Here is a 25,973-nt window from a genome sequence, read left to right on the forward strand (position 1 = left end):
TCAATTGTGCCCCCTTGAAACTGCTTGAAAAGCCAGTATTGTATTTATCATTTTTAAAATGATTTAAACTAGTGAAAACAGCCGATCTACAAGCACACGGCGTTGTGTCCTTGTAGATCTGCTGTTTTCACTACTGTTGTGCGAGACAGTGCGACAGCCTTGTATGATGAAGCAGGGCTTTACTTTGCGAAGAAACGTACACATTTGAAACTTGGAGATACAAGGTGTCTTCTTCCCAACAGTGACGATATTTACACACCTAGCTCCGTATTATGTTGGTGTGCCCATGGATTCTTGGGACATTAAAAGTGTGCCCATGCAGAAAAAAAAGGTTGAGAAACACTGGTGTAGGTTACTCACTTAACCCCCTGTTCTTTGAATAACCCGAGCGCTTATGGGACAGTGCCTCTGGCTAGTCTCGGCGCTGTCCCATAAGCGAACATGAGTGAGTATTATGATAAATTATGACGATGGGAGAGCAGGCTATGCGTTTCTAACTATGATTACTTTTCATCTGCAGCAGGAACACACCGTAGGATGAGAGAATTCCTTTTAAATGGTATTAAATCAGGGCTTGACATTAAGCCTTGTCCTGTTGTCCAGGACAAGTAATACATCCTTCCGAACAAGTTAATTAAAAATGTACTTGTCCTTTGGACAAGTGGCGCTTGGTTTCACTTTATCTGCCCTTAGCATACAGTTTTGTGCTGTATGCAGACTATGGAGTGGAGGGTGGACTCGGAGGGGGGTCGTTACAGTCCTTTCAATGTATGACTCCTACTGTATGCATGCATTTAAGAAATAAATTACTGTGAAATGTCAAATTTTTATCCGGACAAGTGACTTTTATGCCCGGACAAGTGAATGGGAAATGTACTTGTCCCAAAGGACAAGTGCCTCAAAATGTTAATGTCAAGCCTATAGCCTATGAGAGGGCAGACTATGCATTTCATGAGATGAGAGAATTCCTTTTAAATAGTAGCCTATTACTTTCATCCACAGTAGAGTAGCTTTACTGTAGTGTATAGGCTGCTGTTTTATTGCAGTTGGGATCAAAATGCGGTCCGCGTAAAGTGGAGCGCTGTTCATCTAGCGAACTACTTAGATGACATTAACATTTAATTCCACATTGTCGTCACAGTGGAGCCTGATATGGCTCTCCCTATTATGTCTGTTAAAAGGCACCACCACCGACATCACACAGATTATCAGATTAAAAAAGAGGATCTGCTTGCTTGTGTGACGTTTCTTTTCTAAACCCTTTCCACTGTCTGCGTGGTGGTCATTTATTACTATAGGTTACCAAGCCTATATGTATAGAAGGATGATCACAGAGTAGCCTGTGCACTGCACACACTCTACCTTTTGTGTCGGTCCTCCTGTAGGCGTCTCCATGGCTGACACTGGTTAATAATGATCCCAAAGAAAGCGATGCCATTATTATTTATGAGGATGCACTTGGAATGTCACAAGGAAGTACGGGGGCGGACTGGGCTGAATCCCAGGTAGTCCAGTCCAGAGTCCAGTGTGCGTTTATGGTGAAAACACATCATGAGAAATCAACCCTTCCCTTTCCGATAATCCCGTGAACTGAATGACCATTCGGTGTAAGTGAAGTAAGTGTAAGCCGTAAAGGGCGTTTGTGGAAGTTCCTATAGAGGTTATGTCACAATCAAAGTCTTGTGTCATATTCCTGTTCCATTCCATTTCACAATTCGTCTGTCAGTCATAAAAAAGCTCATATCTCCAGCATATTTATATACAGTATATCTTTTCACACAGGGGAAGCCATATCTTAACATATTATACTATCTGGCTTATTAAGTATGGTGATCTTCAGAGCCTCTCACTTCTCATCCTCAACATACGTCAAACCCATGCCTACAAAGTGTTGCAGTTAGAATGGGGATTGGGGTTCATCTACATTCAATGCAGCAGTAGCGCAGCAGAGGGCCGATTCCACGATGGACAAAAAAAGAGGGTTCCTGTCTGCAGAAATCATTAGAACAAATGTCTCTCTATAGGGCTCTGCTTAGTTCATGTTCACGAAGCCAGCCACATCCCACTAAAGCCGGATTTATTGTTCGTCTTACAATGGTGTCGTCTGTCTGGTGCCGAAAATGGCCGATCTACAACCTCACAGCATGTCACCGATGCAATGCCTCGTGAGCTTGTAGATCAGCTATTTTCGGCGGTGTGTGACAACGTCGTACAACGGAGCATAAATTAAGCATGGGCCAGTGGGGAAATTCTCGTTAGCCTTAACAAGACTCATTATATGTGGCCGAGTTCAACAGCGGGCATGCATTCTCCTCCATCTCTCCCTCCTTTCTCGCTCTCTCTCCCCCCCGTCTCTTTCCGCTCTGTATTTTCTGAAAGAGTGCATGTATAGTTGTACACACACCACTTCAAGAGGTTGTATAGAGTAGGAAGGCGAGTTGGAGGATAGGGGAATGCTGATGCGAATGTCGTGGGTGAATGAATCTGAGGGAGTGGAGGAGGAGAAGGAATCGTTCTCTGAAGTATGGAGTAGGGATGGGACGATAAACGATATTATCGGTTATCGTGATAAAAAAACACTCAACGGTAGGGCTGTCTTCGACTCAGGATTTATCAAGTCGATTCGAGTCGCGGGGGTTAATCCGACGCGTCGACGAATCGTTTGTGTAAAAAAAAAAAAAAAAAAAAAAGTTCTGCTTTAATGACTGGAGAGGAGGCGCGACCGCGACGCATTGATAGAGTACCGGTACAACAGCTGTTGTAAACCACTATGATTGGTGGATTCTCTGCTTTGAAAACTGCCTGGTTGTAATGATTGTATGCCTCTCCAAGGCTAAAGGAACAGGGCTAAAGCGCTAGCATGCTAACGATTTAGCCCTGTTCCTTCAGGAGGAAAAACAACACCAAAGTAGGCTAAAGGTAACAATAATGTAACATCACTGCGTCAGTGCGTCGATGCAGAGCGGCACACGGCTGCATCACAAATACAATGCAAGCAAATTGTCATAATCTAAAACTTTTTAAGAAGTCCTCTACTCCACCGCAGTCCTCTGCCTTAGACCACCACCACAGAGTCACACTCAGCGAGTCAGCAGCAGTGAGTGAAAGTGAAAGCGCATCGCGCTGCTTCGTCAGCTTTAACAAGTAGAATAACAACAAGTCGACGCATTTCCTTTCAAAGCGGTTAACTTCAAAATAAGAGCACCTTGTTATATGATCAAGGCAACTTTCAAGTCACGTGAACTGGTTTTATTTTTAAGTCTAGTTGCAAGCAGTAGGAAGTATGGACTAAATAGGAAGAACATGACAGTCCAGCGCTCTCATACCGCACCGGTAATCGTATCGTGGAGATTTAATGTGTCGCGATATCGTCCTCCGTCATGCATTGGGATCAATTCACCTTTTTATTTGCCGAGCTGCATATCCTGTACCATTTAAACCCTCTATAATTGGGAAAAGGTACTTTTACACGTACTTGATAACAGTCTTTTTTCCAGTCTTTGGCAAATGTTCTGCCCCAGGATAATGGCTTTTGATTATCGCGATGATATCGTAAATCGCGATTTCTTTGGTCACAATAACCGTGATAGGATATTTTCATATCGTCCCATCCCTAGTATGGAGGATGGGATCATAATTATTTATTTTTCTCAGTTTAAGGGGGGAAAGAGAGAGAGAGAGAGAGAGAGAGAGAGAGAGAGCATGGACAAGAGCGAATGAAGGAGAGAGTGGGGGAGAGCGGTGAGCAGCGGAGGCAGGCACTGGGAGGGCAAATTGCCTCCCTCTAGGCAGGCCTCAGAAGTGCTGACAGGGTCAGATCTGGTCCCCATGGCAACGCTGTGACGCCTGGCTCCCAGGTCTGTCCGCCTCGCTCTGCGAGAATGTGTGTATAATGGTGGGGGCAGGGAGACGTATATATGTAGGTGAGTGAGTGTGTGAGAGAGAGAGAGAGACTACTAGACTTGGAAGAGAGGAGAGAGTTGGTACCGTTTAGTCATGAAGACAAAACAGTAGACGAATAAAGTACAGTGGTTTCGGTCTTTCTGATAAGCCCAACTACTCACACACACGCACACACGTGCGCGCGCACACACCCGCGCACGCACACACACACACACACACACACAGAGCAGGGCCCCCTTGAAGATGAGATGCTGCGTCTCAAGGGTCCTATCCTGCTAATGAATAAAAATGTATCACTTTTTCTCTCACACTTTCAGGCACACACACACACACGTGCACACGCACATGCTTGCACAGACTCTCACGGCATGCAGAGTACATACAAATGCACTCAAGGAGTGGGTTCTCAGGAAGTGGGAACATTACTGTGTGTGTGTGTGTGTGTGTGTGTGTGTGTGTGTGTGTGTGTGTGTGTGTGTGTGTGTGTGTGTGTGTGTGTGTGTGTGTGTGTGTGTGTGTGTGTGTGTGTGTGTGTGTGTGTGTGTGTGTGTGTGAGTATAATGTTGAAGTGAGCTAAGCTGAGTTCTATTTGGAGTATGACTAAGTATAAGCAAGCAGATATCCTATATTTCTGAATGACACAGCTTAATTTCTTAACTAGGTGTACAGGCATGCATCTATTACAGGCATTACCCAGGCTATTTACATAGAGGTACAATGTTGTGTGTACACACACACACACACACACACACACACACACACACACACACACACACACACACACACACACATACACACACACACTCACACACACACACTGTGGGTAGTATCGAAACACCTCATCTTTCTGTGGTACACAGAGTATGTGCTAATTTACGTGGGAGGTAGCAATCACGACCCCCCCATTGAACAGGGCTATATTTATCTGCATAACTCAAGGAGTTATTATGGATACTTTTGTCTCTTGAAGCACAGGTGATGATAGGATAGGCTAACCGTGTATTGATTACTTTGCCTTTGTTTATGATTATGTAATATGTGAAGACTGAAGAGATGTACTCCTTTTGGAAACGGCTGCCTCTACCATGGTGCAGTCAGAACGAGGACTGCAGTCTGCAGAACTCATCTGAGTCATCCTCCTCACTGTGAAAATACATTTTATCCCAACGCAGGGGTCTTCAACGTTTTCAAGCTCAACGTTGTGAGCTTGTAGATTGTCTATTTTTGGCTAAAGTTCTCAGAATATGGATGCTAGGGTTCAAGTGGTTAATATAAAAAAGTTTCTATCACACATAGATTTGGAGGACCCCCTGTACTGTAGTAACTCTGAGGACCCCCTGTTGAAGCCCCCTGCACTAACGGCATTTACTGACTAACTAACTACCTATCGCCGTGCATGTGTGTTTAAAGCAGGGGTCTTCAACGTTTTCAGGCCAGGGACCCCTTAGTTGAGAGAGAGATGAAGCAGGGACCCCCACGACCTTTTCATAGATTCCATATATTTTCATTGTTTGACAGCACGATTTCGGATTCATGTCAATTTGTGTTTTCAGATATTTAACCACTTGAACCGTCAATACTTAACTCATTGAATGCCATTTCAAGATGGCCCCCAAGTACCAGACTGCCACTATCCTAGATTTCTAGTGCACGGATCAATTTTTAGTGCACGGATCGTGCACGCCCATGCACCATATATGCATCATATGTGTAGTACTTTTTAACAGCTTTCAAACAAAAAAATCCGCTTGGAAATCCGTTCAGGCATTCATGAGATAGAAGCCTTCAAAGTCAGACAAAACAAACACTGCCACCTTCCAAATTTCTAGTGCACGGATCAATTTTTAGTGCACGGATCGTGCACGCCCATGCCTAGATCATGCACCATATGTGTAGTACTTTTTAACAGCTTTCAAACAAAAACATCCGCTTGGAAATCCGTTCAGGCATTCATGAGATACAAGCCTTCAAAGTCAGACAAAACAGCCATTTTTGACATTTTGAAAGATGTGTTTGTTATGGGTCTAAACATGCAATTTCGCAATTGCGATCATGCCTAATACATTTGAGGCATTTTTAGAAATTTTTTTATAAAAAAAAAATTTGAAAAAAAAAAAAAAAAAAAAATTTTTTTTTTCAAAATGGCTTCCAACTCGGGAAACTCGGGCTGTGGCAGCCTGGGAGTACTGTAATAACTCGTGAAACTCGTGCCTTGGCAGTCAATGAGTTAATAAACCTGACCTTTCACTCTGTACTTAGTCTGCTCTTTTCCCCCTCTACACCAAAACTCTTTGCCAAAAATAGCCGATCTACAAGCTCACAACGCCTCGCAGCGTTGTGAGCATTTTTCATCTGGGACAAGTTGTCTACTAGTTCTCAAAGGGTTAGTTAGGCTCAGCTCACCACACACATAGAACCACAGGGAGGGGTGAAAGGCACGGGTCAGAGGTGAGCGGGGGTCCATGGGTCACTCAGAAAAGAAAACATGAGAATGGGTTGAGGACATGGCTCGCTATGCCCACATAGTTGCAGAGGAGAGGGACGCAGTCACTCGTAAGCTGCAGGCAAGGGTGGGGTTGTAAAGGGAGTGGAATGGGGGTTGCATTGACCGCTGTTGTTTTTGACAGCAAATTTTGATTTAGTTTTAGTCATAGTAAATGGTGCATTTATATAGCGCTTTTATCCAAAGCGCTTTACAGAGATTGTGCATTACATTCACCCATTCACACACACATTCATACACCGGTGGCGGAGGAAACCATGCAAGGCACCAACCTGCTCACCGGGAGCAATGTGGGGTTCAGAGTCTTGCCCAAGGACCCTTCCACATTAACTCAGGGGGAGCCCGGATTCAAACTGGGAACCCTTCGGGAACCCTTCGTGCTCTAATAACGGTTTCTCTACCCCTGAGCTATGCCGCCCCAGTCTTTTGAATAAAAGAATAAAATAAAAATAAAAAGTCTTTTGAATAAAATGTAATTTAGTTTTAGTCATAATTTAGTCACCTGAAAAGTTTCAGTTTTAGTCAAATTTAAGTTGACTAAATATAAGATTTTAGGGGACTAAATCTACGATTGATTTAGTCAACTGAAATGTATTTTGGCAGGCCTTGATGGCATCGTAATGACTGGTTTTACACTTGGTTCTGCGACGCGTTGTGAGCTTGTAGATCGGCTATTTTCAGCACGCAACACCTGAGAGCAACCAAACATAAAATGACTCTTCTCCACTAGTCCCTCTCTAACGTTTTAGTCTAGTTTTTATTTTGTTGACGAAATTGTCAATATATTTAGTCTTAGTTTTAGTCATCACAGCTTAGTTTCTATTTTGTTATCGTCAGTGAAAAAAAACTCAGTCGACAATCATTCTTCGTCATAGTTTTAGTCGACAAAATCAACACTGGCATTGACACACCCGGAGAAATCGTGTCCGTGTTCGGGGTGTAGAGAGAGATAAATAGATCGAGGCAGGCCAGGGAGGGAGGGAGGGAGGCAGACTGAGAGAAGAGGACAAACGGATGGCGATTGACCGTTGTTGCCAGTTGGGTGAAGTGTTGCTGTTGATGAATGTGTGTTTGGCACCAGCATCATGTGTCTGAGTCACAGAACACGATTACATCATTGGACCGGTCACACAGGAACTGATTTATTGACCGTGACTCTGTCACATGTACAAGCCCTCAGGTACAGTGTTGACAGCTTTTGCGAGAGAAACAAGTGGCCAGCCGGCCAGCTCTACGAAAACAAGCTTAAAAAAAAGCGACTAGGCCGGCCGCATGATCACAGTGGGTCCCCAGCTAAATCTGTTTAGCCACTTAAACCCCGATGTAACCTATATAATACATCTACAAGCTCACAACTCTGAGCTTGTAGAAGAAATCCTGACAGAAATGACATGAAAATGTTTGACAACCACTCGGTTAAACAACATCAAGAAAGAAGCCCAAATAAGCGAAGTTAGAAACAACGCCCAAAAAAACACGACCCGCAACTACCAATATTTACAAGCAACTTTACAGAAAAACAAGCCCAAATCGCTTATAATGAGCAGAATTGGCAACACTGCTTAGGTTGCTAGGAAGCAAGCAGCGCTGGTGTGAGTCGCACCAGCGCTGCTTGGCTTCATTGTCAAGCAACTCGTGTTGTTATTATTTACAACGTCCAAATGTCGATGCTTGGTCTTACTTGCCCCATGAAAGCTATCATTCAACCCTATGATGAAATGAAAGTCAAGTAAGTGAAATTCATTGTTGGCGCCATTAGTGACACCAAGAGGTAGCTCAATGTACAGATCTACTTTCCAAAGTACATGTTGAGATAATTGAATGGAAACTGAATCGACGGCGGGCGCACAAGATCGAAATGTCGGGCGGCTAGGATGCCCTGGTCAGAGAATCTATCTGTAGCTGTGACGGGCTCCGTGCGAGCATGCTGCTGTCCCTCTGTGTGAAACAAAGATTGTGAGTGTTGCAGAATGGGTATTGACCATTGCTGGTCTGAATGAAGCTATTGTCATTGTCCTGTCGAAGCAGTCCTCTGAGGGGTGATATTGATACATCTCTGTGATGCCAAGGGGAAAGCTGAATTAGGGCCTCTCTAATGCATCGATTGCTTATGCAACTCTCGGTTATCTACCGTAGTTGTGCATGTTTGCATTTTTGTGTGAGTGTGTGTTAATGCCAGGGGTCTTCAACGTTTTTAGTCCAAGGACCCCTTAGTTGAGAGAGAGATGAAGCAGGGACCCCCACAACCTTCTCATAGATTCCATATACTGTAGTTTCATCGTTTGACAGCACAATCATCAGTGTATTTTGGATTCATGTCAATTTGTGTTTTCAGATATTTAACCACTTGAGCCGTCATTACCTAATAAACTTGACCTTTTACTCTGTACTTAGTCTGCTCTTTTAAAACTCTTTTGGTGTAGAGGGGAAAGTCCTCAGAATATGGACACTAGTGTTCAATTTGTTTAAAAAAAGGATTGGACGATTTGGAGGACCCCCTGTAGTAACTCTGAGGACCCCCTAGGGGTCCCGGACCCCTGTTGAAGACCCCTGTGCTACACCTTCTCCCCCCAGTCTCTTGACAGAGAAAAGATGTGCACTTGTCATGACCTAATTTCTCACACGACTTTATAACCCTAATAAAACAATCTTTCTTCAAACAAATACTCTTAAATTAGTTTGATGGTCTTTCTGGTCTTTCATGGACCAAAATGACTAGCAGCCGTAGTCTCCAATAGACGTTTCCAGTTTAGCGTTGGAATTAAGAATACATTGGAAGGTGTTCATCGCTCCCAAAAAAAAAGAAAAAACGCATCTGATTCTTTAGTAACTTGTAAACATGTTGGCCTAATATCAGGTAAGCCTGACAGGGTCGAGGAAAATATGTTATTGGTAAGGAATTAAAGAGGTTTGCGGGCACTTTAATAATGACTTGGGTTAGCGTTAAACCGGTCACTACTTCCGCTAAGTGTTATTATTATGGTATATGTAAGAGCAGTAAATAGTGGACATGGACAGAGCCACCGGTCAAGAAACAGAATATAACACATGACATCACAATGAGGCCCGTGTCTACACATTACACGCACCCATTGTCGGATCAGTCTCCCAACAATAATTAATATTTACCAGTAAACTCCTATTGTTGATTTATGATTTTGTGCACCCAACAGAACCAATGATAAGTGACTATTGACAACTTCTGGAGTGGGTGGTTAAGAGTGACTGCCCCGTAATTGGAAAGCCACAGGGTTTGATGATCCCTGTAACTATGACAAAACAATCAGCAATCTGTTTTGTTGATATCACAATGACAGTGAGTCACTAAACTGCTCATTCACTGTCTGTCTATCCGGGTAAAGGTGTCTGCTCAATTACTAACATTAACATGCTCAGTGAAGACGAGTCCTTAACCTGTGTGCCTCGTTGTAATAACTGCACATGCTAAGTATAGAATATGAAACGAGTAAATGGTTATTGTGAGTAATTCCTTCAGAGCTGATGCTTTCTTAGCTAGTAGCTAATAGCTATCATCCAGTCATGTTTGATTTAACCACTTGAACTCTGTTGTCCCTGTTCTGTGGCGAACATGCTATTAAAATAGATCTACAAGCTCACAGGGAAAAGAGGAGCAGAACTAGCATAACGCCTGGGGGTTAATGACTTGTTTTTTTATGTTTCTTATTTTTGAACACAAACACTAGCGTAGTACATTGTGTGCCTGCATACAGCATGTTACAGTATGTACGTGTGAACATGTACATAAATGAAAGAAACCAACCACCCAATGCCCCAACCTGTTCTTCCTGTTAGCTGTGCCGTGTCGCTGCGTGCTTTGCCAACGTCACAACAAAACAACACCCTGTGTTCTTACTCTGCTTTACACTAGAACACAATGTAGACTAGAATCAAGTAAGTCAAAAAGACCATTGTTCGCATGGTGTGTGGAATTGTGCCACTGTTCTCGGCACCGTGCCATCTTCTTGTGCCCCATATTTCACCGTTGGCTGCCTGTAGAGCGAAACACGCTGGCTTGAGAGACGGCTAGAAACTGTTAGTAAGCAATGACTGGAAGAAATGGCCTACCTGATGGCCTGTACAACCTATAGGACCGTTCTGAATGTTCAGTCAGACGTGCGTGACAGAATTGCGTGGCTCTCCCTGGGATCACACCTGTGCAGTGTTGTTTTTGACAGCAAATTTTGATTTAGTTTTAGTCATAGTCTTTTGAATAAAATGTAATTTAGTTTTAGTCATAATTTAGTCACCTACAAAGTTTTAGTTTTAGTCTAATTTTAGTTGACTAAATATCATAAGATTTTAGGTGACTAAATCTACAGTTGATCTAGTCAACTAAAATGTATTTTGGCAGGCCTTGATGGCATCGTAATGACTGATTTTACACTTGGTTGTGTACTGAAAATAGCCGATCTACAAGCTCACAACGTGAGCTTGTAGATCGTCTATTTTCAGCAATCAGCACGCAACACCTGAGAGCAACCAAACATAAAATGACTCTCTTCTCCACTAGTCCCTCCCTAACGTTTTAGTCTAGTTTTTATTTTGTTGACGAAATTGTCAATATATTTAGTCTTAGTTTTAGTCATCACAGCTTAGATTTTATTTATTTTTTGTTTAGTTTTCGCCAGGGGAAAAAATGCAGTCGAGAAAAAAATGTTGTCATAGTTTTAGTCGACGAAATCAACACTGCACCTGTGACATCACAGTTATGGGACGGTCTCCTTTAGATGATATAATATAGTGTAATATAATACAGTATAAACTGAAATTATAAGGTATCACAGCTCAGTCTTGGGATCATGTGAAATAGATTGACACTGAAGGAATGTGCTCAAAAGAAGCGCATCAGCATTTTTACTTTAAGAACATGTTGTGTGCTCTCAGTGCAGGGGGGTGGGGTGTGGGGGCGGAGGCAGACCAGCTCAATAAAGAACCCTTTCAGCTGTGCTGGAAACAATTTGCAACAGAGGCACACGTTTATATTAAAGCTACTGTATGCTATTGCTAGCGCACTGCGTGTCTCTCTTGTGTGTATTGCACATGTTCTCTCCGCAACAGCCACTGGCGACTGGCGAGTATAGAATACCTCTCCACGTGTTTGTGGCAGACTGCTGCCATTGCTTTAAAAATAATAATATTTCCGGATATATCCGGGGCTGTCCAGTGTCCACACCAAGCACCATAACTATAATGACTATACCTATGTCTACAGTATATTGTTCACCACTGTCATTGTTATTATAGTTGTGGTGTGTCCACTTGATTTAGAGAACAATTTGTAAAACTATACAGGTACTGTATATAACTAGTCCTGTGCCCAGGGGGTCTGCACAGTATGAGAGATTGAATGTAGGAGTCTCGGAAGTAATGTTGGAGAACCCAGATCGGTGCCCGTTGGGCAGAACAGTCACCATTGATGTCCAGTTGTGCAATACCTGTGTGTGATGTAGGCATTGTTTCAGCATGCGGCTGATACCATGGTGGCAACACTGTTTATTATCACTGATGTCAGCATGCAGACAGGTGGCGGTATATCATCTCCAAATTTGGGCGTCGTTTCAGCATGCGGCTGTAACCATGGTGACGACACTGTTTAGTATCAGATAGTGATGTCAGCATGCTCATCTCCAAATGTAGGCATTGTTTCAGCAAGTGGATGTCACCATGCTCATCTCCAAATTTTTGGCATTGTTTCAGCATGCGGCTGTTACCATGGCGGGGACACTGTGTAGTATCGGTGATGTCAGCATGCAGACAGACAGTCACACAGCGGGCGGACAGACATTTGGTAAATTAATAGTTAGATATAGTTGGTTAGTATATGTTGGTGTGGAGTGGACGGCCCTTCAGCTGAGGACAGTGGAACAGACAGTAAAGCACGGACAGAATTAAGAGGGCCAGATTGAGTCTCTCAGCCAGGGTCCCAGGCTGAGAGAGGGCTGGGCAGCAGCCACAATAACAGTCAGCCAAAGGTCACGGCTGGTCAGCTGGACGTCAACACAACAGTGGGATCAGCGTGGGGCCTCCTCCAGTCCTCACACACAGTCCTGGGAGTGTCTGTCTCTACACTGGTCAAGGCCAGTCAGTGGGGTGTAGGCCATATACTGTACCCTCCTAAAGGTTTGAGAAGGAGAATATCATTGTTGTTGTTGTCGAGTGGAAACCTTGTATGTCCAAAACCGTTCATTTTGTATTTATCGTTTTTGAAAATGATTTAAGCTAGTGAAAATAGCCGATCTGCATGGCGTTGTGTGCTTGTAGATCTGCTATTTTCACTAGTTTTGTGCGACAATCTTGCCTGATGAAGCAGGGCTTTACTTTACGAAAAAAGTACAAATTCGAAACTCGGAGATAAGATGTTTCTGCCCGACAGTGACGATATACCGTAGCCTCCTAAAGATTTGAGCAGGAGGAGAAAGAGAAGTCTTGATTGCAAGCTGGCGAATTTGAATCCTCAAATGGACTGGGCATGGGGGAAACAAGAAATGCTCTTCCCTCTCCTCTGCAAATGCGGAAGTGCCCTGGAGCAAGGCACATTTAATCCCATTTAGTTCCAGTAGAGATGCTCTGTGTCCAACGCTAGAAGATCATGATTGTACTGGGAAGCTCCCGGATGTGAATGTGTGTAGGGTGTTTATATCATTGGTTTTCAACCAGTGGTCCTTGAGGGGGTTCCAGGTGGTCCCCAGCTAAATGATGGAGAGTTGGTAAACAAATGGACCCGGTCCCTTATAGATCTTTAACTCTCGAAAGTGTAAAATGAAACCAAATGGACCCTTACAGGTCCATTTTATTTCTTTTCACGCTCTCAATAGTTAAATTATTGTTTAACATCTGCATCACTTAATTTACAACAAGTCTACACAGTTAGAGAATGTAGAAGAACTAGAAATTCACGGCGGCTGCGCCGCCGCTCCATTCCTAGGACTTCGCGCCCTCCGGGCGCTCAGGCAGGACTGCTCTATATTTGATCATTGATGCTTGTCTTGTAGCGGGGACTCTGCTGCCGTGCTCTGCACTCACTTGTGGAGGCAGCAGCAGCAGCTGCACGTGCAAACACAGTGGTGTCAAATTTCACTCTCTCTCTCTCTCGCTTGCCCGCCCCCCCTCCCCTGTTGCCTCCTCTCTCTCGTGCTTAGCGAATGAGCGGACGGCATAGGGTTAGGGGTCGATGAGTCGATTGAGTTGAAGTCGATGTAAAGGGGGCGTTAATGGGCTTGGAAGTGGGATGCGGCAATAGGAGGAATGTATATATAAGATTGTTATTCTGGTCAACTTTTGCCTATTACCTCCCCTAATGGGACAATTCATAGACAAAATTGCGTGCACATCTCAAGCCTATATTCAGGCCAGGTGCTGGACAGAAACTCGCTTTTTATTTTAGGCAACTGTAAAGTTTTGACAAAGAGTTTTCATCAGTTTTTTGCCTGATGAAGACTATTTGTGGAATCGTTGCAGTTGCCTAAAATAAAAAGAGTTTCTGGAGCATATAAACAGTGTGCGGGCGTTCCTCTCCTTTCCAATCTCTCTTAATGGGACCACATCAATACAGCATTGAATTGTGGACAAAATCCTATCCAACGATAACAAAATCTTCAAAGTTTTGGGTCCGTGGCTCAAATGCTGAATAAATAACGGCCGTTGATATGAAAAAGGTTTAAAGCGGTAAACCACTGGTTTATATGAAGGACCTGCTCCGTGCTCACCATCACAGTGTTTCGACAGATGAACATGATTTAAGTGAATAAAAGAATACAATAAAAAAGGATTATATTAAAGCTTCACTCTGTCAATACAGTAACTCTTTACCCTCGATTGGAACCTGGGTCTCTTCATGGCATCATAACAGATGCTATGAATCTCTTGATGGAGAGATGCTGTAGTAGAATATCAAGAAGACGGTCGTCCTACATTGCTGTTCCATTGCTTTATTGCACACAGATCCGCTGCAGCTTGGAGGCAAGGATTATAGGAGTGAATTTTAAGGATGGAGAGACAGAGAGAGAGAGAGAGAGAGAGAGAGATAGAATGAGAGAGAGAGAGAGGAGGAGGGATAGAGAGAGTCCGGGCCACCGGCGAGTTAAAAGATGTGTGTGTGTGTGTGTGTGTGTGTGTGTGTGTGTGTGTGTGTGTGTGTGTGTGTGTGTGTGTGTGTGTGTGTGTGTGTGTGTGTGTGTGTGTGTGTGTGTGTGTGTGTGTGTGTGTGTGTGTGTGTGTGTGTGTGTGTGTGTGTGTGTGTGTGTGCTCCTGCGTGTGTGCGTGCATGCGCGCAAGAGAGCTGGAGAAGGGAGTAGCACAAATTTGCAAGACATGCACAAATTTGCTAAATTCTACAAATGAATGAATATGCCTAATGAAGTCTCTGTGTGTGTGTGTGCGTGTGTGTGTGTGAGAGACCACCTCTTAAAACGGGTGAGCATTAATGAAGCTTGGAGGACAATGACAGGGCTTTCCTTTCCATCCATTCTGATCAGGTTCATGTAATGAGGAGGAGGTTTTGCAATGTCTCAAGGAGAGTGGCAGGCCCTTGCCCGCGGCGCTGCAAGCTGCAGGAGCTCACCTTGCACAGAGGAGACTGGTCATAAATAGACCCGTAGATTTATTACATCTTTTCAGCAAGTGAACCCCCCCTCCCCCAAAGAGTTGGAATAAATGTCATTACAAAATGAACCAAAGCAAAGCAAATCTAACTAAATGGATGTAACCACTTAAGTCTGACACCGTTTTTGCTGTGCGACACTCGTGTATACCTGATTAAGCATATCGTCGTTGTCGGGTGGAAACCTTGTATGTCCAAGACCGTTCGTTTTGTATTTATCTTTTAAAAAATGAACTAAACGAAACTAAGTCTGCTCTTTTTCCCCGTCTACACCAAACCTCTTTGCCGAAAATAGCCGCTCTACAAGCTCACAACGCCTCGCGCTGCGAGGTGTTGTGAGCTTGTAGATCTGCTATTTTTGGCTAAAGTTCTCAGAATATGGACATTAGGGTTCAAGTGGTTAATATAAAAAAGGAGAAAAAAGGTTTCTATCACACAAAGATTTGAAGGACCCCCTGTAGTAACTCTCAGGACCGCCTAGTGGTCCCGGACCCCCTGTTGAAGACCCCTGTCCTAGCCCATCTCGGGTGGACCTCCCTGAGCGATACGCAGTGAAGCAACTTGTTTCAACACACTGTTGGTGATACCGTCGATTCGGTGCTATAAATATTGTCGCTTCGCATTCCGTCTCCTGGTGGGATAACCCTCAACTATGCCTTCATGTCTGGGTGGGTTACGTCATCGGGGCATACGTACTTCACTTTCTCACTGGCTCTGGCATGGGAAGATGTTTGCGATGGATCCTGATTGGGTCCCCAGCCTCTGCTCTGCCGTCTTCCCCTCGGCTCCATTCCTTCCTGTTGTTGCTTGTGTAATTAGCCGAAGCTGATGTCTCCCCTATCGAGGCAGACATTATTTTCTTGTTACCTCATTCAAGACAACACTTTGTTTGCACAAACACAACCAGCTGCATACGTCGGTAACCAGTTGATGGAAATTCACCAAGAGTTATCCTCCTACTGTTGTGTACTACAAACCTGCCCAAGCGTCTTTAGCTGGATCTTTTCTTTAGCTCTTTTTAATACAGGGAAGATTGTCTGCAACTTTAATGCAAATTTCACACAATTACACACATCATTGACGGGGTTCAGCCATGGCCTCCTGCCACGGCCTCTGTCACAGTTTACAACACTGGCCAATTATATTTTCATAAGCCAATGAATTTTGTATATGTCCCTTTATCTCTCAGAAAAACATTTGCCTGATGAAGAAGGCAAATAAGGTGGAAACATTGCGCCATTAATAAGATACTGTAGTTTGTGAGCTTTAAACCAGTATGCAGATTTTAACCTTCTGCAGTTCTAGTAACAATTGTACTTCCTCAGTAACTACTATACCGACATAGTTGACTCAGTGACTCACAGGTCGCGATTCCTGAACTGCAGTATATTTAAGATGTTTCATTCCAAGACACAAGTTATCAATTACCCCAAAAAGTCATTACCGCATGTTTTTTCATCCAGTGTTTACAAAACGTGGAATGGATCCAGACAGTGCGTGTGCCTCGAAAACTGTTCCACATTTTGTCAGCAGTTTCTGCTATCAAACACTGTACGGTACATAACAGCTTAAGCCCTATTTCATAGTTTGGCGTGCGATGGCTTTGAAATTCTTTCAGAGTTTCTGTCTACAATGAAATGCCCCAAAAATAGGTAGAAAGTGTTTGAAGTAGTGTTCAAAGCGTGGATGCTTTGCTGAATGAAACGTTATTTGGCAGAAGACACAGTGAAGTGTCTGAGTGAAGAATGAGGGAGCCGTAGTTGCTTTGTGTGTTTCGGTCAGTGTTGTCAGCTTTTGCGAGAGAAGCAATTAGATAGCATGTTTAGGTTTTAGACAAGTCTTTTTTACTGATTAGGTGTGTGGTCTACCTATGTTATTGTTTAATACCAGACCCGCACCGGGTCTGGTATTAAACAGGTATTAAACAGTTTTAGGTATAGTTTTACTGAGGTTAGGGTTAGGGTTGGGTTTAGGCATTTCCGAACGCAGCCCTTCTCGGACTGAAAGACCTGCAGAAAACACTCTCCCGTTCTTACATACTATCTTGCTTATTATATTGATGTATAACCTGCTTATTGTAAGTCGCTTTGGATTAAAAGCGTCTGCTAAATGCCTAAATTGTAATTGAAATTGTAATTAGATCTGCAATAAAAAATGAAAAAAAGATTTTAAAGAAATTTGACAAACTATTTTTGAAACATATTATATGTCCCTGGAACACTATCTTTTCAGATGGGGGGTCCATGGCATGGACACATGCTTATTAATTTGGGGTTCCGTGACATGAAAATGTTTGAGAACCACTGATTTAAACAACATTAGAAAGAAAGCCCAAATAACTTAAGCAACTGCACTTTAGAAACAAGCCCAAAGAAGAAAACGCAACCCGCAACATTTACAAGCAACTTTACGGGAAAATAAGCCCAACATCACAGATAACAGTGGTTCAAGGGAGTCCTTTACGGGGGTCTACAGTAGTGATGTGTCGTTCATGAGTGATTCGTTCATAAGATTCGAATCATTAGCATGACTCGTGAACGATTCGTTCAAATCCCTGAAATGGGTCGTTCACACTTTCGTTCACACCCCCGCCCCTCCCCCTAAAAGCCCCGGCCGGCAGACAGGACGCGACGGCGGGCTGTACTCGCGATGTAATAAAAACACTCCCGCGATTGTGTTTTTCACGGGACGATCGCGCTATGAACGAATCATTTGAACGAATCTTTTGAACGGATCTTTACCGTGAACGTGAACGAAATGATCCGATCACTGAAATGAACGGGATTGCCCATCACTAGTCTACAGGGGACCCATGCAAGTCTGTAACTCTGACAGCATACAAATGGAACCAAATGGACCCTATCGGGTCCATTTGGTTCCATTTGTACACTGTCAGAGTTAAGGGGGAGACCTTGAGTCCTTGACATTTAAAAGTTTGAGAAGCAGTGGCTTATAATAGGCGGACTTGGCAACACTGGCCTCTGTTTGGGGGGAAAGGTGAGCCTTGCTTGCAGAGAACGTCCCGTTCTGCGGGGGCGGGGCGGGGCATCCTGGAGACTCAGCAGGCTGCCGTGTGTTTGCACTTCCTGCAGTCCCAGCGGCGCTAATCCAAAATGTGATGCATAGCATCCTGTCTCCTTTTCCCCATGCATCCCAATGTGTACCATGACTAATTAACCAGTAATTAAACCTTCATGTCCTGATTTTGAGCAAAAGTTGACCAAAAAAAAAAGGCGAATACTAAAGCGTCACATAAAAGCATCGGTAGTAGAACATCCGCAAGCTCGTAGATCTGCTACTTTTGCCGTTTTTGAATTTGAATGCTGAAATGTAACAGTTTCGGACGTATAGTATTAGAGGACAGAGACGATATATATATATCGTCGTTGTTGGGAGGAAACCTCGTATCTCCAAGTTTCAAATGTGTACGTTCTTTCGCAAAGTAAAAGCCCTGCTTCGTCATACAAGGCCGTCGCACAAAAGTAGTGAAAACAGCAGATCTACAAGCACACAACGTGTGCTTGTAGATTGTCTGTTTTCACTAGTTTAAATCATTTTTTAAATGATAAATGCAAAACAAAAGTTTTTGGACTTACAAAGTGTTCACCGGACAACGACAATATATATTTATTATATTTCCCAAAATAGTCATAACAGCTGATCTACAAGCTCAGCGCGACACAATGTGGCGCTGTGAGCTTGTAGGATGTAGATCGGCTATCTTTGGTATATTTGTCGTACGACGAAGTACACAGGGCTTTTAAGTGCTTAATGAGGTACAGATGCACCGAGACTAATGAAAAGAAGCTCCTTATTAGATTGTCGAGGCCAATTTGCCAGCATGGGACGACTGGATAGACATCACTGGCTGTAAGTAGATGTGCTGTATGTCTGAGGTGGGGGGATGGGAGGGATGCTGTATCATAGAGAGGGTGTGACAGTGACAGTCATTGGAACAATCCAGGAAATTAACTTATTTTGTCTAGGTCTATTTTTAAGTGTACTGCAGCCTTTTGTTAATGGAGAGTCTGGGCCTGTGTGTGTGTGTGTGTGTGTGCGCGTGGGTGCGTGCGTGCGTGCGTGCGTGCGTGAGGCGCGCACATGCATGCACGCTCATAAACCCCCAGGTTGTTTCTGTGTAATGCCATCTGGTAAATTCCAGTGCATAGGGCATTTCAGATTGCCAGCGTTCGCTCTCTCTCTCTCTCTGACTGTTGTACACACAGCATCACGTGGGTTGTGACTGCAGGGTGACAATGTCCTGAAAGGGACAAAGGAAACTGAGAGAGAGAGAGAGAGAGAACATGTCTACCACGTCCATTCCGTCTCTCTTCTCCTGGTTCCATTCTTCCATTCTTCAGCCTCATGTATTATGTAATATTCCCTTCTGTAAGAATTCCAGCAGCCTCAGCAGTAATTCGGGGGAAAGGTAAAAAAGAATGTTCGAATACATCTCTGCAGCCTCTGCTGCTGCTGCTTGGAAAAAGCTCCGCTTCGGAAATGTGAAATGTTTATGAATGAGGAAAAGGTCTCGTCTTTTTGTTTGTTTATAGATCAACGCATAGTATATATATTTTTATATTATTGTGATGCCTTGAGGTCACAAACGTTTCTCAATTCATAGAGCAGGGTTTTTGGAGCTGTGTGAAGCACAGGCTCCCTATACGTGGCTGTGTGGGTCTGTGTGTCTGTCTGTCTGTCTGTGTGTGTGTGTGTCTGTATGTAGCCTGAACTTCCTAAACTTCGGCACGCCACTAGTCCCACAGTTTTGCCACCACACACTCGCGCCATATGTCAAATCGACCGGCTTACTCGGGAATCGTGGGCTATTACTTTTCTAAGAGAAAGGTTCTATAGTTTAATTGATATTAATTTATTAGTGAATTAATTTTCCCCATTGACTTATAATGGGAATCGCAAAAACTCACATTCAATTATTTGTCTCTCGCAAACCATAGGGGCTAGAGTTTCAAGACTTGGAGAGGAGGTTCATAATGATTTCAAGGATTAAATAAAAAATAATTGTGTCATTTGGCCGCATGGTGGCGCCATAACACCCCACTTTACGTTTTGGCCTGTAACTCTTGAACCGTAGGTCGGAAAATTAAAATTTTTTTCCCTGGATTCCTTGGGTCATGACGCATCTCCCCATATAGGCCACGCCCATTTGCGCCATGATAGATTTTCCGCCATCTTGAATTTTCTCCAAAACACACTTTTTGCTCCTTTTCCTACATATTTTCTTCAAATGTCACAAAAATCGGTACACATGATCCACACACACACACACACACACACACACACACACACACACACACACACACACACACACACACACACACACACACACACAGCTCCACTTCACACGGGTGTGATTTTTTTTTTTTTCAACCTGGGGTTAGCAAACCAAAAGCAGGTTTATAGAATGATTCTACAGGGATGCAATGCTTTGTTACGTCTTTGCAAGAAGCTAGTTGCATACCGACTATAGATAATGATATAATATATGGTCCCCACTCCTTGGGGGCCTTTTTAGTCACTGCCCCCATTTAGTGAAATGTGTCCTCTGCATTTCCATGTCCTTGCTATTAGGAACAGTGAGTGCTACTATTTAATAGAGCGCTCGGGGAGCAGTGAGGGGTTAAGTGTCCTGCCCGGGGACATAAAGACTTGGGCCGCGGGGGTGAACTGGGGACCTTGTATTTCCCAGACGTCCTCTCTCTCTCTACCCATTCAGCTACGGCCTCCCTGCAAACACTGGATAGAGGACCAGAGTAGGCCATTCATTTCTGCTAGGAAATATCAGAGTTCAAAGGTTTTTACAGTGCGGCGCCAAAGGAGCTAGCCATCCAGATCGGGGTCGATTTGCATTTATATGTGTGTACAGGGCAGGTACAGTATATGAATGTCTGTATGTAGGCCTATATGTATGTAGGTATGCATGAATGTATGTATACTGTATGTATGTTAGGGATGGGACGATAAGCGATATTATCGTTTATCGTGATAAAAAACACTCACGATAATCGTATCGTGGAGATTTCATTTATCGTGATATCGTCCTCCGTCATGCACTGGGATCAATCCACCTTTTATTACCACTTAAACCCTCTATAATTGGTAAAAGGTAGGTACTTATAATATATGTACCTGATACAAAAAATATAATATATGCGACGCGTTGTGAGCTTGTAGATGGGCTATTTTTTGGCAAATGTTCCGCCCCAGTATAATGGATTTTGATTTCGCGATAATATCCTAAATCATGATTTCTTTTGTCACAATAATCGTCATATAAAATGTTCATATTGTCCCATCCCTAATGTATTTATGTATGTTCATTCACAAAACTGCAGACAACTTGCTATGCATACAGTAGCTACAGATTGCACAGGGAAGACGACTCTGTGTCTTTTTTGTAATAGCACAACAGCAGTTTCTAGTGGACATTTTATCGTTTTATTCTAATTCACAAGAAAAAGGAAAGCTAAAGAAAATAACAGACGCTCATTAGTGGATGTTTTCCTACAACTGAAAAGGTCGTGTTGATATAGATTATCTGAGAGGCTGGAGATCCTGCTAATCCTGACTGCAGAGACCACCTGGGATAGAGAAGAGCGTGTGTGTGTGTGTGTGTGTGTGTGTGTGTGTGTGTGTGTGTGCGTGTGCGTGTGCGTGTGTGTGTGCGTGTGGTGGGTTGGGGAGGGTTGGGGGGCCGAGTCAGAGGTCACCACACAGTATGTTGTTCTCTGTGTGGCGGGGATGCGGGGGGAGGGGGTTTGACTTGACTCCGGGGGTTTCACTCAACAGGGGGTCAAGAAAACATGTGAGAGGGGGGGAGGGGCGGTGTATGGAATAGCGCACAGTGGTTCCCAAACATTTTAGCTTGAGGGGAAAAAAACGTTATAATTTTTATTTATTCATGAAAAAGTGCTATTTCTTTTTTTGAGCATTTTGTAAACACTTTCGAAATGGTAACATTAAAAAATGGAGGACAAAAATATAAAGTCGTTGTCGGGTGGAAACCTTGTATGTCCAAAACCGTTCGTTTTGTATTTATCGTTTTAAAAAGGATTTAAACTAGTGAAAACAGCCGATCTACAAGCACACAACGCCTCGCGGTTGTGTGCTTGTAGATCTGCTGTTTTCACTAGTCTTGTGCAACAGTCTTTTTATGATGAAGCAGGGCTTTACTTTATGAAAAAAAACATATACATTTGAAACTTGGAGATACAAGGTTTCTGCCCGAGAATGACGATATATATATTTACTCGCAGCCCATAAAATGTACCCATAAAAGTTCCCCAAAACCAGAGTCGTCTAATCAGATAGTTCTGCCATCGCAGGGTCAGAAACAGCGCTGGTCACGTGGTTCATTGTCACTTTACCCCTCATAGACTTCAATACATTCTGTAAACTTCCGGTTCATGGTTTGTCACTATACGCCAATAGATGTGTGCGTGATGTGGAAGACCTGGCCCAATGAAGTGAACAGTGACGTAACTCTCTCCATACAACACTCTGCCCAAACCCACTGTTTGGTAGGGTTGGATATTGTGTTTGGTAGGGGTGGATATTGGCAAGAATCTCGCGATGCAATATGTATCACGATACTTGGGTCACAATGCAATAGTATCACAATATATTGTGAATCCTTGCGATACGATACTATTGCGATATATCAGCTTTAAAAGCTGAAGGCGCTGCTAATGTTGTTGTTGTCGTCGTTCACAGCCATTTTCTCAAGAGACCTCACTCACTGAACCGTGGGAAGGGGAAGTAGCTACTATAGTACAGTGACATCTAGAGGCAGCAGAGTGTCAGGACCGGATTTTCCTCAAAGTATCCTCAAAGTATCGCGATAGTTCGGCCTGAAGTATCGATACAGTATTTGCAAATACACTAACGCGATGTATTGCCATATCGATTATATTGCCCACCCCTACTGTTAGGGGGAAACAATTTGGAATATCATGAGGTTTAAGACGCCCTGATGGGAAGCAGAGAAAAGAGAGATGCAGAGAGAGAGAGAGAGGTAGAGCGGGGCTTCAAAGGAAATGGATTCAGGAAGGGGTAGGAGGAAGAGAAGAGCGCGAGGGGGAGGGGGGGGGGGGGGGGCTGAAGGTCCTGTCATCATCATCATCATCATCTTCCTCCTCACGCTGTGTGGTCCCAGCTCACCGCAACACCCCCAGCATCTGATCCCTGACATGCTGCTGCCCTTTATGTTCACCGTGGAGCCGCTTCTGACTGTTGCCTTAGAGCTCTCCCAGTCAGGGATGGGACGATAAGCCATGTTATCATGATAAAAACACACTCACGATAATCGTATCGTGGAGATTTCATTTATCGTAGTCTAACCCAGGGGTTTTCAAAGTGGGTGATGACGGGGCACCCTGGGGTGCCGTGACGGCAGTCCAGGGGTGCCTCGAGGTAATTTGATAATATTTGGAATTTATTTGGACAAATATTTAGTATCATTTAAACTTGAAGTACAACGTTATTTTCAGTCAGTTCTAACCAAAATGGCTATTATCTCAACGTTTTCCTCGCAACATAATCAGTAAAATATCGTCGGGCAGAAACCTCGTATCTCCAAATTTCAAATGTGTACGTCTAAAGCAAAGCCCTGCCTCATCATACAAGACTGTCGCACACAACTTGTGTGCTTGTAGATCTGCTGTTTTCACTAGTTTATTACAAAACGAACGGTTTTGGACATACAAGGTTTCTGCCCCAGGATAATGGATTTTGATTATCGCGAATAAATATCGTAAATCGCGATTTCTTTTGTCACAATCATCGTGATATGAAATGTTCATATCGTCCCATCCCTCCCTACTCCCAGTCAAATGAACTACTCAGGATTCAGCTCTGCAGTTATGCACTTATGCACTTATGTAGTTATGTGTGGTTGTATTATTGCCCACATGTTATGCTTCCATTTTTACCTGCACTTTAACCACTTTAAGCCACTCTTTTCTCAAGGACCCCAAAATGAATATGTATTTGGATAAGGTTTTGTGCCAAGGACCCCCAGAAGGGAGGATCTATGTTTGAGAACCACTCATATGATGGTGTCGCATGAATATAGCCAATCTGCAAGCTCACAGCATGTTTCATTGTGGCGTGAGCTTGCCTTGTAGATCTGCTGTCTGCTATTAAAACTTTTTTCTTTTAATCTAGTTTTCACCTATAATGCCCAAAATAGGGACGCAAGTCGAACGTGGATATCGCCAGAAGTATTGTAAACAAGGACCATTGGTTAAAAAGGCATGGAAATTTGAAAGATATACTATTATGTACCCGTACACAAGATATAGCAATAAAGAAACCTTGACAGACTAGTTTCAGATACACTTTGACAAAAATGAAGGTGCCATGAAAAGTTACCTGTATTGGATTACTATCTCAAGCAAGGTTCAAGTCTCTGCAAGTAGATTTTCATACCATACATACAGAGATGAATGGAATGCAATGTCTTCCTCGGAAATCAAACGGCGGTGGAAAATGCTTGTCAGTAATGCCAAGTATAACGTGAGAGTAAGAGAGAATAAGAGTTCAAACTAAGTAGGCCTATAAAAATGTATAATTGTAAAACAGGTAAACGGTCACGGATTAGGAATAGTTTACCAAAAAACAACAGGAGTTTCAGGTCCTTGCTTCACACTCCACACTTGGACTGCTGGGATTATGCATGTTGAGCTATTAATAGGAATAATACATGTGCATAAATGTAATATAAATATACATAAACAATCTATTTCCACCAGTGCGGGTACTGCAGTGTCACAGGACAGTAATATTGTGAGTAAAAAGAGGAATATACAATTTATCCCCAGTGAAAGGCATTTTTACGGCAGCTGTACTCCATGGGCTAAACATAACAGACGACCAGTATGGCCCTTTAAAAATCTGCTGTGTAAGTTAGACCGAATGCAAGCGGGCGAGTGCGGCTGGCTGTGTGAGTAATTGGAGTTCCCAAGTGGGTGCCTCCCATTCCAGATGCTTTGTTAAATCAGGCCCATGACACCTACACACAGGGCTAAAGAGACCGTTTTGGTGGCTGGGATTGCAGCAATTATACACAAAGATACCACTCAGCAGTTAACTTTTATATCAACAGGGGAAAAGACCACGGTTTTCAGCCATGGAGCTGTTCCATTTAGGCCTTACTGTATATCGTCACTGTCGGGCAGAAACCTCGTATCTCGAAGTTTCAAATTTGTACGTTTTTTTTTCGCAAAGTAAAGCCTGCTTCATCGTACAAGGCTGTCGCACAAAGGTAGTGAGAACAGCAGATCTACAAGCAGTAGATCGGCTGTTTTCACTAGTTTAAATCATTTTTAAAGGAGCTATAGTCAACTTTTTCTTGAAAAACGGACGCTAAAATAAAAAGAATGTTTTGAAAATATTTTATAAAGAAGATTAAGCTTCATATATGTGTTTCTTTTAAAAAATGACCACAAAAAGTGTAAAATAATGATAAAATAATCATTTTGGCCATTGTCAGGCCAACTTTGTTTACATCCCTTATCAATCCATATAAAAGAATAGAAGAGGAATGTAAACAAAGTCAGCCTGACAATGGCCAAAATAATTATTTTATCATTATTTTACACTTTTTGTGGTCATTTTTTAACAGAAACACATATATGAAGCTTAATCTTTTTATTTTTATTTTAGCGTCCGTTTTTTTTCAAGAAAAAGTTGACTATAGCTCCTTTAAAATGATAAATGCAAAACGAACGGTTTTGGACATACAAGGTTTTCACCCGACAACGACGATATTATTGTTGCAGCACTAATGCTGTTGCAAAGAGATACGGTTGGGTTTGGCTCTGTGTGTGTCACTGCCTCCACCTGATTCCCCATCACCTCTCCTGTCCGTCATTCACTGGTATAAGGGATGGACAGAGAGTCTAGACGCTTACAGAGGGACGAGAG

The 25,973-nt window shown here is 43.2% G+C and overlaps 1 protein-coding gene across 1 annotated transcript in view; it reads left to right on the forward strand.

Moving 5' to 3' along the window:
• ubl3a (ubiquitin-like 3a) overlaps positions 1–25,973 on the forward strand; it is a 63,172-nt gene that overhangs the window by 894 nt on the left and 36,305 nt on the right. The gene's annotated exons all lie outside the window — the stretch shown is intronic.

Source organism: Nannobrachium achirus, assembly GCF_963921795.1.
Source record: "Nannobrachium achirus genome assembly, chromosome: 19".
In the NCBI taxonomy this organism is placed as follows: Eukaryota; Metazoa; Chordata; class Actinopteri; order Myctophiformes; family Myctophidae; genus Nannobrachium; species Nannobrachium achirus.